Source organism: Bos indicus, chromosome 2 (assembly GCF_029378745.1).
Source record: "Bos indicus isolate NIAB-ARS_2022 breed Sahiwal x Tharparkar chromosome 2, NIAB-ARS_B.indTharparkar_mat_pri_1.0, whole genome shotgun sequence".
NCBI classification, from domain to species: Eukaryota; Metazoa; Chordata; class Mammalia; order Artiodactyla; family Bovidae; genus Bos; species Bos indicus.
In genome coordinates, this window is record NC_091761.1 from 135,729,625 (window position 1) to 135,740,446 (window position 10,822).

A 10,822-nucleotide genomic window follows, 5' to 3' on the forward strand; every position below is an offset into this window, starting at 1 on the left:
CGCCCCTCGCGCCGGCAGGTGGGCGCCCGCCCCCGGGGGCCGGAGCCGACGCCGCCCCCGGCCCGCCCCGCTCCCCGCGCGCCTTCCGGGCCGGCCGGACTCTCCCGCAGCGCCCGCCTCGTCTCTGGCCGCCGCGGGGAGCAGGGCGAGCCCCTGGCTGGGCAGGGTGGACGGCTCCAGGCCGGGGCTCCAGGGTCGGGGGCGGGCGCACTGGTCCGCTTCCTCTCGAGGAATCAGGAGACAAGACTAGAGATTGGATTTTTTTTTTCAAATTATGTATTTATTTTTGAATATGTTACTGAAGCATTTGTTGTAACTACAGTTACACAGGAAGAATACACAGTAAAATAGCCAACCACCACCCTTCACACACACACGCACGCACACACACACTCACTCACTCACTCACCCTACCCAGGGCTGGCTGGGGGCACCTCAGGGGGTCCAACCGGAAGCTTGCAAATGGTGGCAAGTTTGGACAGGTGGCTGTGGCGTGATGGATGAGACGGCAGACAGAAGGATGGATGGGCTGGGGGACAGACAGACAGACAGGCGGTGACTGCCTGGCTGGGAAGGGCTGTCTGGGAAGTGATGGATGGGACACAGAGGGCTGAGAGGGACCGGGAGGATGGGGGGAAGAAGGAAGTGGGACAGATAGACCGACAGACAGACTGACAGATGAGGGAGCCAGATGGGGGGTTGGGGAGGGGTGGGTGGGGGCAGGGCCGTGATGAGCCGCCCTGCTGGGAGAGGGGACAGGGTCCTGCTCGGGAGCTGCAGTGGCCACGAGGCACAGGGCTGGGTGAGGGTGGGCTGTTCCCTGCCAGGCTGGCTGCAGACGGGCTGGCTGCAGACAGACAGACAGACAGGGGCCTGGGGTGGGGGGGGCGGAGCGGTGACCCGGGCTCCGCAGGGACTGGCTGGTGGAGCAGGCTGGACAGATGGAGGCAGGAGTCAGGGGAGCTCCTGTCCTGCCGCAGGGGGTCCCTGCCGAGCCCTCTGGAGCTGCGTGCCTGGGCGGGGAGCAGGTGTGCGTGCGTCTGTGCCTTCCATCGTCCGCAGTGCTGGCTGGGGCCGCGGCTGTGTTCCCGGCCCTGCTCAGTGTGTGTGTGGATGTGTGAGTGCATGGGCCCGGTGGGGGGGTGCAGGACAGAAGCCTGAAGTGCGGGCCCCCTGCCTTTCCCTCGGGATTGACAGGGCTCCGGGAATGGGGCCTTGTGTGCCTGTGGTGTTGTCGGGGAGGAAAGGGGCTGGGGCCAGGCTTGGGGGTTTTCAGAGGACAGACAGGGCAGCGTCCCGCCCTCCCGCCTTCCTCCCCGGGCCCCCACCAGGTCTGCAGCCCGACCGGCAGGGCGTGGGCAGGGAGCAGCACCCACAGGCCTTGTGCCCCCGAGTATGCTGTCAGCAATAAAAATAACGCCAGCTGACGTTTGCCAAAGCCCCGCCATGTGCCAGCCGGTGTGCCAGAGGTGGTCACACTTTCCCGCTCCCCCATGAGCTGGGGGTTGTCTTATATTTATCGCTACTTGACCAAGGAGAAAGATGCTCTCACAGGAGGTGGTGGGTCCAGCCGCTGCCCTCACCACATCCGCACAGACGACCCTGCTTTGCAGCGGGACCCTCAGAACACAGAGCAGGGAGCTGACCAGGCCGGAGAGAGGACAGGAGTGACCTCCAGAGGTTAACGCTGGGGGGCCACGGAGCCTGATGGATGCTGGCCTTGCACATGTGTGTGATGAGCAGTTTCCTAGTCCATGAAATGGGGAAAGTGCCGCTCGCAGGGGCTGTTGTGAGGATGACACAGGATAAGGTAGGACTAGCACCCAGCAGGTCAGAGCACCCAGGGGCCACGGGAGAGCATCCTGGAGCTCAGGTAGAGCTGGGGGCCCCTGCTCACCACGCCTTCAGCAGCAGCAGGACCCCCCCCCCCAACTTAGTCCCATTGATCCTCATCTCTGGAATTCAGCCTGGACCTCTGGGCGTGGCTGAGCAGCAGACGGTAGCCTGGGCCATCTTCACACCTCTCTAACAGGGGAAGCCACCGGTACCCCCCAAGGTACCCACGAGGAAAGCGGGGGAGACGGAAACGGCTAGCCCGGATGACACGGTGCGGTGAAGCCACCATCTGGGCTCCTTCCCTGCACACAGCTGCAGGCTGGCCTGCTGGGGGGACCCCTGGATGGAGGTGGGCAGCATCAGGCCCCCGGGGAGCTGGCGTATTAGTGGGGGTGGGGGACAGACGACAGGCTAATCCACAGTGACATGCAGAGTGCGCAGCGGGAGGGGAGTGAGAAGGGGAAAAGGAAGAACAGAGGAAGGGAAGTAGGGCGTCTAGAGGTAGGCGGCTCCTGCTGTTTTAAGTGTAACAGTCAGGTAAAGGAGGCAGGGAACCCACCCTGGAGACTTAACGGGAGAGGGAGTGATCCCGGAGGAGGGAGAAGTAGGTGCAAAAGCCCTGGGGCAGGGCTGCCCGATTCTGGTATCCAGGTTCATTTCCTGCGAAGGGGATGAGGCTCTTACCTGCAGCTAAGAGCCTCTGAAGGTCAAGAGAAGTGATTAGTGGCGCTTCCTTGGGGGTCTGCTGGTTAAGACTCCAGGCTTCCATTGCCTCCACTGCAGGGGGCATGGTTTTGATCCTTGGTTGGGGAACCAAGATCCCACATGGGGAGCGGCCAAAAACAGAGAGAGAGAGAAAAGAGAGAAGTGATTCCAGAGGAGCCAGGAGCCAGAGGCCAGGGGCCAGTCTTCACGGTCTCCGTGACCTCCAGCAGGTCCTTTCCCCTCCGCAGCCTCAGTTTCCTCCTTTGTAAAATACAGCGGTTGGATTTTATTTTCTAAGACTCCAGTGACCAGGCTGTGACTGTCAATGGTGGGTGGGAAGGTGGGGGCAGGGGAAGGGACGTCCCCCACAGCTTTGAAGACGCTCCTGCCCCGCCCCCCCTCCCCGGCTCCTGACCTTGAGCGGGGAGCTCTAACCTTCTGAAGCTTTTTGTCCTCCTCTGCAGAAGGGGTAGAATCCTGCTTCTCAGGGCATTTGTGTGTCTCTGAGGTGGCGCTGCAAAGCCCTGAGGTCAGGGCCTGGCCTAGAAGCGGGGCTCAATGGATGGGCTCTGCTTTTCCTCCGAGTTTTTAAACATGGGGTGAAGACTAGCCCTCAGACAAGGGAGGAAGGCCAGCTGTTTGGGGTCAGGGAAAGCTTGTGGGAGTGGGGTCTAAACTGGGCTTGGGAGGAGGAGAGGTTGTGGCCAGGTGGGAGAGAGAAGGCCAAAAGCAGTGAGCAGCTCCGCCGGGAGTCTGGCGTGGCAGGAAGAGGGCTCCGAATCCAGGTGGGAGGCCGGGTGGAAGATGGGTACCTGGAACACTGAGGGGAGAGACGTCTCATTCCTCCCCGCCCTGGACTGTGGCCCAACCTTTCCCCACCCAGAGGCCCTGCCCCTTAGCCAGGCCCCAAGGGCAGGATTTGCAAGGAACCCACTTCAAAGGGTCCCAGGAAGCTTGAGCAAGCCCCAGAGGAAGCAGCACAGCCTCTAGCCCAGCTCCGGGGGTGGGGGAAACCCTGCTATTATGGGGGCTTCCTTCCACGCTGCCTCTTCTCCAAATGTGGGCGCCCACCTTTAAGTTCCCCTTCCCCAACCTCAAACCACCGCATCAGTAGAGTGGAGCTCAGGAACACATCTGCTCGGCCAAGTTCACCCCAAAAACCTCACTTGAACGGCTGCTCTTCAAGTCTGCTTTGCAGCTGCTGCTGGGAAGGTGTTTCTTTGAGAAAGATGCAGCCCTAGTACTTGTGTGTGTTCGACGCACAGACATTTACTGAGCACCTGCTGTATGCCAGCTCCATGGGGCACGGCCAGATGGAGTAAAACAGGACTTCTGTCCCAAATGGAGTCCCTCTGCCTGAAGGGGAGGGAAGGTGAGGAAGTAATTATAACGCCGGGTGAGAGCTGAGGTTTGTTCCAGGGTGAGATGATTGATTCGCCTGGGAGTGCCCAGCTGGCTTTTCAGAGTGACTTTGGATTGTAAAGGGAAAAGTGGCTAAGATTTGACGCTCACTCACCGTTCGCCAGACACTGTGCTAAGGGCTTAAGGTGTAATCTCCTTTAATCCCAGCAGCCATCCTGGAGGCTGGAAGCCATTATTATGCCCATTTTACAGACGTGGCGGTTGGGTCATGAGACTTGCCCAAGGCCACACAGTTGGTTAATGGCAGAATCCAGGTCTGCTGGACCCGTGATTCAGTCATTCACCTGCCAGATGTGTCCTGGCCCACGCTGCAGGCGAGATGCCCTCCTACATTTAGCGGCGGTGGGGCGGGGGCGGGGGGGGGGGGGTCCAGTGTCTCTCCTCCAACGTTGTTCCAAGGCAGGACTTGAAGAAGGAAAAGGAGAAGACCTCCCTGGTGGTCCAGTGGTTAAGACTCCACACTCCTGACGCAGGGGGCCCGGGTTCAAGCCCTGGTCAGGAACTAGATCCCCCACACAACTGAGACGTGGCACTGCCCAACAAATGAGTTTAAATAAGTAAATAAATGAAACAAAATGGTTAGTTGTTAAAGAAAGAAGGGATAGGAGTCGCCAAAGTGGAGAGGGCGTCTGGGCAGATGACAGTTTGGACAACTGGAGGCAGATATGAGGCCACACGGTGTGTTAAAAAAAGGGCGGCTGGACTGGGCTCTGGGCTGAAACACACTCAGCCGCTTATTCTACCTCTGTGGTCCTGCAGTATGACTGTAGGCAGGTGAGTTCTTCTTTCTGAGCCTCAGTTTCTTCACCTACAAAAGTGGGGACAACGTTAACTTCCCCTTCTAGGGATGAGTTCACAAGTAACAGCGGCTTGGCACATAGTAGGCCTTTGAGAAAATGCGTGCGCAGAAGGGAGAGAACTGGTCTAGAGGGCCAGCGCCAGACATGGCGTCTGTGGGGAGACTCCTGTGTCCGGGCACTGCTGAAGCTGGTGCCGGGACTGAGAAGGGCTGTTAGACTCATTCCTCGCCTCTGGGAGCTTGCAGTCTAGTCCAGAGTCAGTGCAGAGGCTCCGAAGACAAGTAAGACTTGAGCTGGCTGAGACCAGGGTCCTGGGGCATGTAGTAGGGAGCTCCAGGGGCTCAAGGAGAGCCTGATCCCTGGGGGCTTCGCGGCAGAGGTGGTCGCTGGACTGCCCCTGCAGACTGCCGCAGGGCATCATTCCAGGTATCCAGCCGCAGTGGCCCTCTGGGTTCTGAGTAATTCAGTTCTTCCAGAGGCAGTGGAGAGAGGTACCTGGGAGAGGGCATGCCAGATCTATCTGGGCTGCCTGGGCCAGGACTCCAGTTATTTTCCAACTTAAGAAATTTTTTGGCTGCACTGGGTCTTAGTTGCAGCACACAGGCTCTTCGCTGCCTCAGGCAGGCCCTTCCGTTGTGGCATGCAGGCTTAGTTGTTCTGCAACATGTGGGATCTCTGTTCTCTGACCAGGGATCAGACCCACGTCCCCTGCGTTGCAAGGCAGATTCTTAATCACTGGGCTGCCAGGGAAGCCCCCATTTTCCAGCTTTTACAAGCAAGCCTGATCCTTTGCAAAAGCACACAGGAACAGTGCTCCCTCATGGCTGAGACTGCGGTTTCAGTGCTTACCTCTGTCCTCTGGTGTCCTCAGCACCCCCGCCCCCAATCAGTCCAGCGAAGGTGGGCACCTGAGCAGGCTACTGGGCTGAAATCGGGTATTAGCAGGTGAGAGCCCTGCAGCCACACCCACACACTCACACTCACACCTACACACACACTCACACACACACCCACACACCCCCACACACTCACACACTCACACACACTCACACCCACACCCACCCACCCACACACTCACACACAGCCACACTTATTCACACTCACACTCACTCACACTCACACCCTCACACCCTCACACCCACACACTCACACACACTCTCACACACTCACTCACATACACACCCACACCCACACTCACTCACACTCACACTAACACACCCCCACACACCCCACACACCCACACACTCACACACACTCTCACACACTCACATACACACCACACCCACACTCACTCACACTCACACTAACTCACACCCACACACACACCCCCACCCCCCCACACACTCACACCCACACACACCCACACCCACACACACACACACCCACACTCACACTCACTCACACAAACTAACTCACACCCACACACATACCCCCAGACACCCACACACTCACACACACACCCACACCCACCCACACTCACATACACACACCCACACTTATACCCCCCACACACTCACAATACACACACACACACTCACACCCACTCACCCACCCACTTACACAGAGTCACCCACACACCCACACACACACACTCACACTAACTCACACCACCCACACTCACGCTCATACCCACACACACTCACACCCATTCATACCTACACACACACTCACACACTCATACCCGCACGCACTCACACACTCACTCACCTGGGCCCCACTTGCCTGCAGCAGAAGCCCTGCTTGCCACTGTGGCACTCAGGCCCCAGGGCTCTTTGGGGCCTTTATGGGGTAATTCCATCTCCGTTAGGGCTTATTATGTCTATAAATACTGCCTTTCCGGGCGCTTTATAAGACTCGCTGAAGAGCTTTCCTTCTCAGCAGTCAGCAGAGCAGGAAGGACTCAGGGTCAGACAGGAAGAGAGGAAAGGCTGTGTCGCAGGTGACTAAAGACCAAGGTGCCCACTCCATGCCCTCTGGCCACTGCCCACTGCCCACAAGCTTCTGCGCCTGTCCTGTTTCACAGATGAGACACAGCTCTAGGCTCTCAGCCCCGAGCTGGGCACGGCCTCCAGGCACTCAGCGTCCAGCCAGCAGGGCCTGCTTGCTTGCAGCCGGCATGAGGGCTCAAGAAAACGCACACATCCCGCACGAGGCCCAAGCAACACCGCTGGGTCCTTCACACACACTCACTCACACACACTCACTCACACCCACACACTCACTCTCACACACTCACACCCACACACACCCACACACACACGCTCACACAAACACACACCTGCCAACACCTTCCTTCACTCCTCGGTTCAGAAGTTCAGCAGAAGTTTGCTGGATTCCAACCACGTGTCGGATGCTATTTCCCACAAACTTCCCTGCCCTCTTGGACAGTATCTTCTGGTGGCACATCCAGCATACAGAGCCTGCAGTGTGCACAGCACAACATGTGCAGCCTCACACACAACACACAGGAAACCTATGCCCACCAAGCAACGGCCATAACCCAGAGGACACAACACAGCTGCAAAACCCTTATGCATACCACGTACTACACACACGCACACTCACACACACACACACACACGTACTACACACACACACACTCACACACACACACACACGCACTACACACACGCACACACACACACACTACACACACGCACTACACACACGCACACACACACACACTACACACACGCACACTCACACACACACACGCACTACACACATGCACACTCACACACACACACTACACACACGCACACTCTCACACACACACACACGCACTACACACACGCACACACACACTACACACACGCACACTCACACACACACACGCACTACACACACGCACACACACACACTACACACACGCACACTCACACACACACACGCACTACACACACGCACACTCACACACACACGCACTACACACACACACACGTACTACACACACGCACACTCACACACACACATGTACTACACACACGCACACTCACACACACACGCACTACACACACGCACACTCACACACACACATGTACTACACACACACACACACTCACACACACACACGCACTACACACACGCACACACACACACACACTACACACACGCACACTCACACACACACACGCACTACACACACGCACACTCACACACACACACGCACTACACACACGCACATACACACACACACTACACACACGCACACTCACACACACACACACGCACTACACACACGCACACACACACACACGTACTACACACACGCACACTCACACACACACGCACTACACATACGCACACACACGCACACTCACACACACACACGCACTACACACACGCACACTCACACACACACACGCACTACACACACGCACACACACACACACTACACACACGCACACTCACACACACACACGCACTACACACACGCACACTCACACACACACGCACTACACACACGCACACACACACACACACTACACACACGCACACTCACACACACACACGCACTACACACACGCACACACACACACACGTACTACACACACGCACACTCACACACACACACACTACACATACGCACACACACACACACACGCACTACACACACGCACACTCACACACACACGTACTACACACACGCACACACACACACACACACACGTACTACACACATGCACACTCACACACACACGCACTACACACACGCACACACACACACTACACACACGCACACTCACACACACACACGCACTACACACACGCACACTCACACACACACACGTACTACACACACGCACACACACACACACGTACTACACACACGCACACTCACACACACACGCACTACACACACACACACACACTACACACACGCACACTCACACACACACGTACTACACACACGCACACTCACACACACACGCACTACACATACGCACACACACACACTACACACACACACACTCACACACACACACATGTACTACACACATGCACACTCACACACACACACACGTACTACACACACGCACACTCACACACACACACGTACTACACACACGCACACTCACACACACACACATGTACTACACACACGCACACTCACACACACACGCACTACACATACGCACACACACACACTACACACACGCACACTCACACACACACACGTACTACACACACGCACACTCACACACACACGTACTACACACACGCACACTCACACACACACGCACTACACACACGCACACTCACACACACACACACCCCCCTCACTGGCATCCACAGGGCCCTGTGCACACCTCCTGCCCCCTCCCCTCAGCCACAGACGCTGCTTCCTCTGGCTGAACCACGTGTAACCATAGTAACAGCTGAGATTTAAGAAGCGCCTTCCGTCGTCTTGGCCTCTGCGGTTAACACGCATGATCATGTTCATCTTCACCGTAACCCTCTGGATGAGCAAACTGAGCCTCCGAGAAGTGAAATGTCCAAAAACTCATAGACTGCCTCCACAGGTCACGCTCTCAACCTCTGCCAAGTCCGACACACTCACAGTCACATATAAATCCTCTCTTGTCCACACATGCTCACACACACAGACACATGTCCACATACTCACTCTCACAGACACTTGCGCACTCATGCGCTCTCAGAGGACAAGACTCTCCTCCCGTCATCTTGGTCAAAGGCTTTAATTATACTGCCCCTACACCTGTAATTAATCCCTGCCCCCTTTTCCGGGGAGATGTCTGAACCCGCTTCCCAAGGGTGGGAGCCAAGGCCCAAGGCCGAGATGTCCACATCTGGCAGGGAGGACCCAGGAGCCAGAGGAGCCCAGTGGGGCTGTTGGGTGAGAAGGTCCAGGGCGTCAAGAAGAGGCTGGGGTCAGAGAGGAGGTGGGCAGAGGGGGCGGTGGTTTCCCGGAAGCCAGGCCTGCTACAGCGGTTCCTCTTGGACGGGGCCGGCCACGTGGTGGGTTGGGCAGTGGGTGGTGGCGGGTGGACAGGTAGGCAGGCAGGAGAGAGAACACTTCCCGCTTGTTTCACTAATGCCAGGCCCTTCTGTCAGGAGGGGCAATGAGCTCACATCTAGGAACCTTTGGGGAGAGGCTCCTTAAAGGAGCAAGTGGGAAGCCAGTGTCCTCCAAAGTGTTAAAACAGACCTACTGATTCTACCATTTCAAGGCTGGCGGGGAGGGGTGCTCTGCACAGCAGCCTCTGGGCCTCCCTTTCCCAGGATGGGCAGCAGTTAAAGCAGAGACTACCCAGATTCAAATCCTCACTCCTCTACCTTTGAGCTGTGCAACCTTTGGGCATATTGTTTAGGCTGTTGCAGCCTTAATTTACTCCTCTTGTTCAGGCACTAAGTCTTGTCCAACTCTTTGAGACCCCAGGGACTGCAGCAAGCCAGGCTTCCCTGTCACTCACTATCTCCTGGAGCTTGCTCAAACTCATGTCCATTGAGTCGATGATGCCATCCAACCATCTCATCCTCTGTCGCATCAGGGCGGGTCAGAGTATTGGAGCTTCAGCTTCAGCATCGGTCCTTCCAATGCATATTCAGGGTTTGACCTCTTTGCTGTCCAAGGGGCTCTCCAACACCACAGTTCAAAAGCATCAATTCTTCGGTGGTCAGCCTTCTTTGTGTTCCATCTCTCACATCCGTACGTGACTACTGGAAAAACCATGGCTTCCGACTATATGGACAGGGATAATGACATCTACCTCTCAGAGGAGAATTAAGTGATACGCATGTCCTTAGACGCGGTTGCTCTCAGATTCCTGAATTCTTAGAGGCGCCTGATCAGAGAAGCTCTCTCTGACCGCCGAAGGTTGGGTGCACAGTTCAGAAATACCAGGAAGGGGGGCGTCAAGCTGCTCAGCGGGCGACTACTTCTTGAGTCTTTAGGCCATTTCAGCTGAGGCCTTCGGGCCAGTGTTGAGCTCGGCCCCAGAGGGCAGAGGGTAAGAGCGGGGCTCGGCGCAGGATCCCTCAAGGCTAGCCTCTGTTGCACAGGCTCTTGGAGGCGCTCAAACCTGCGAGGACCTGGG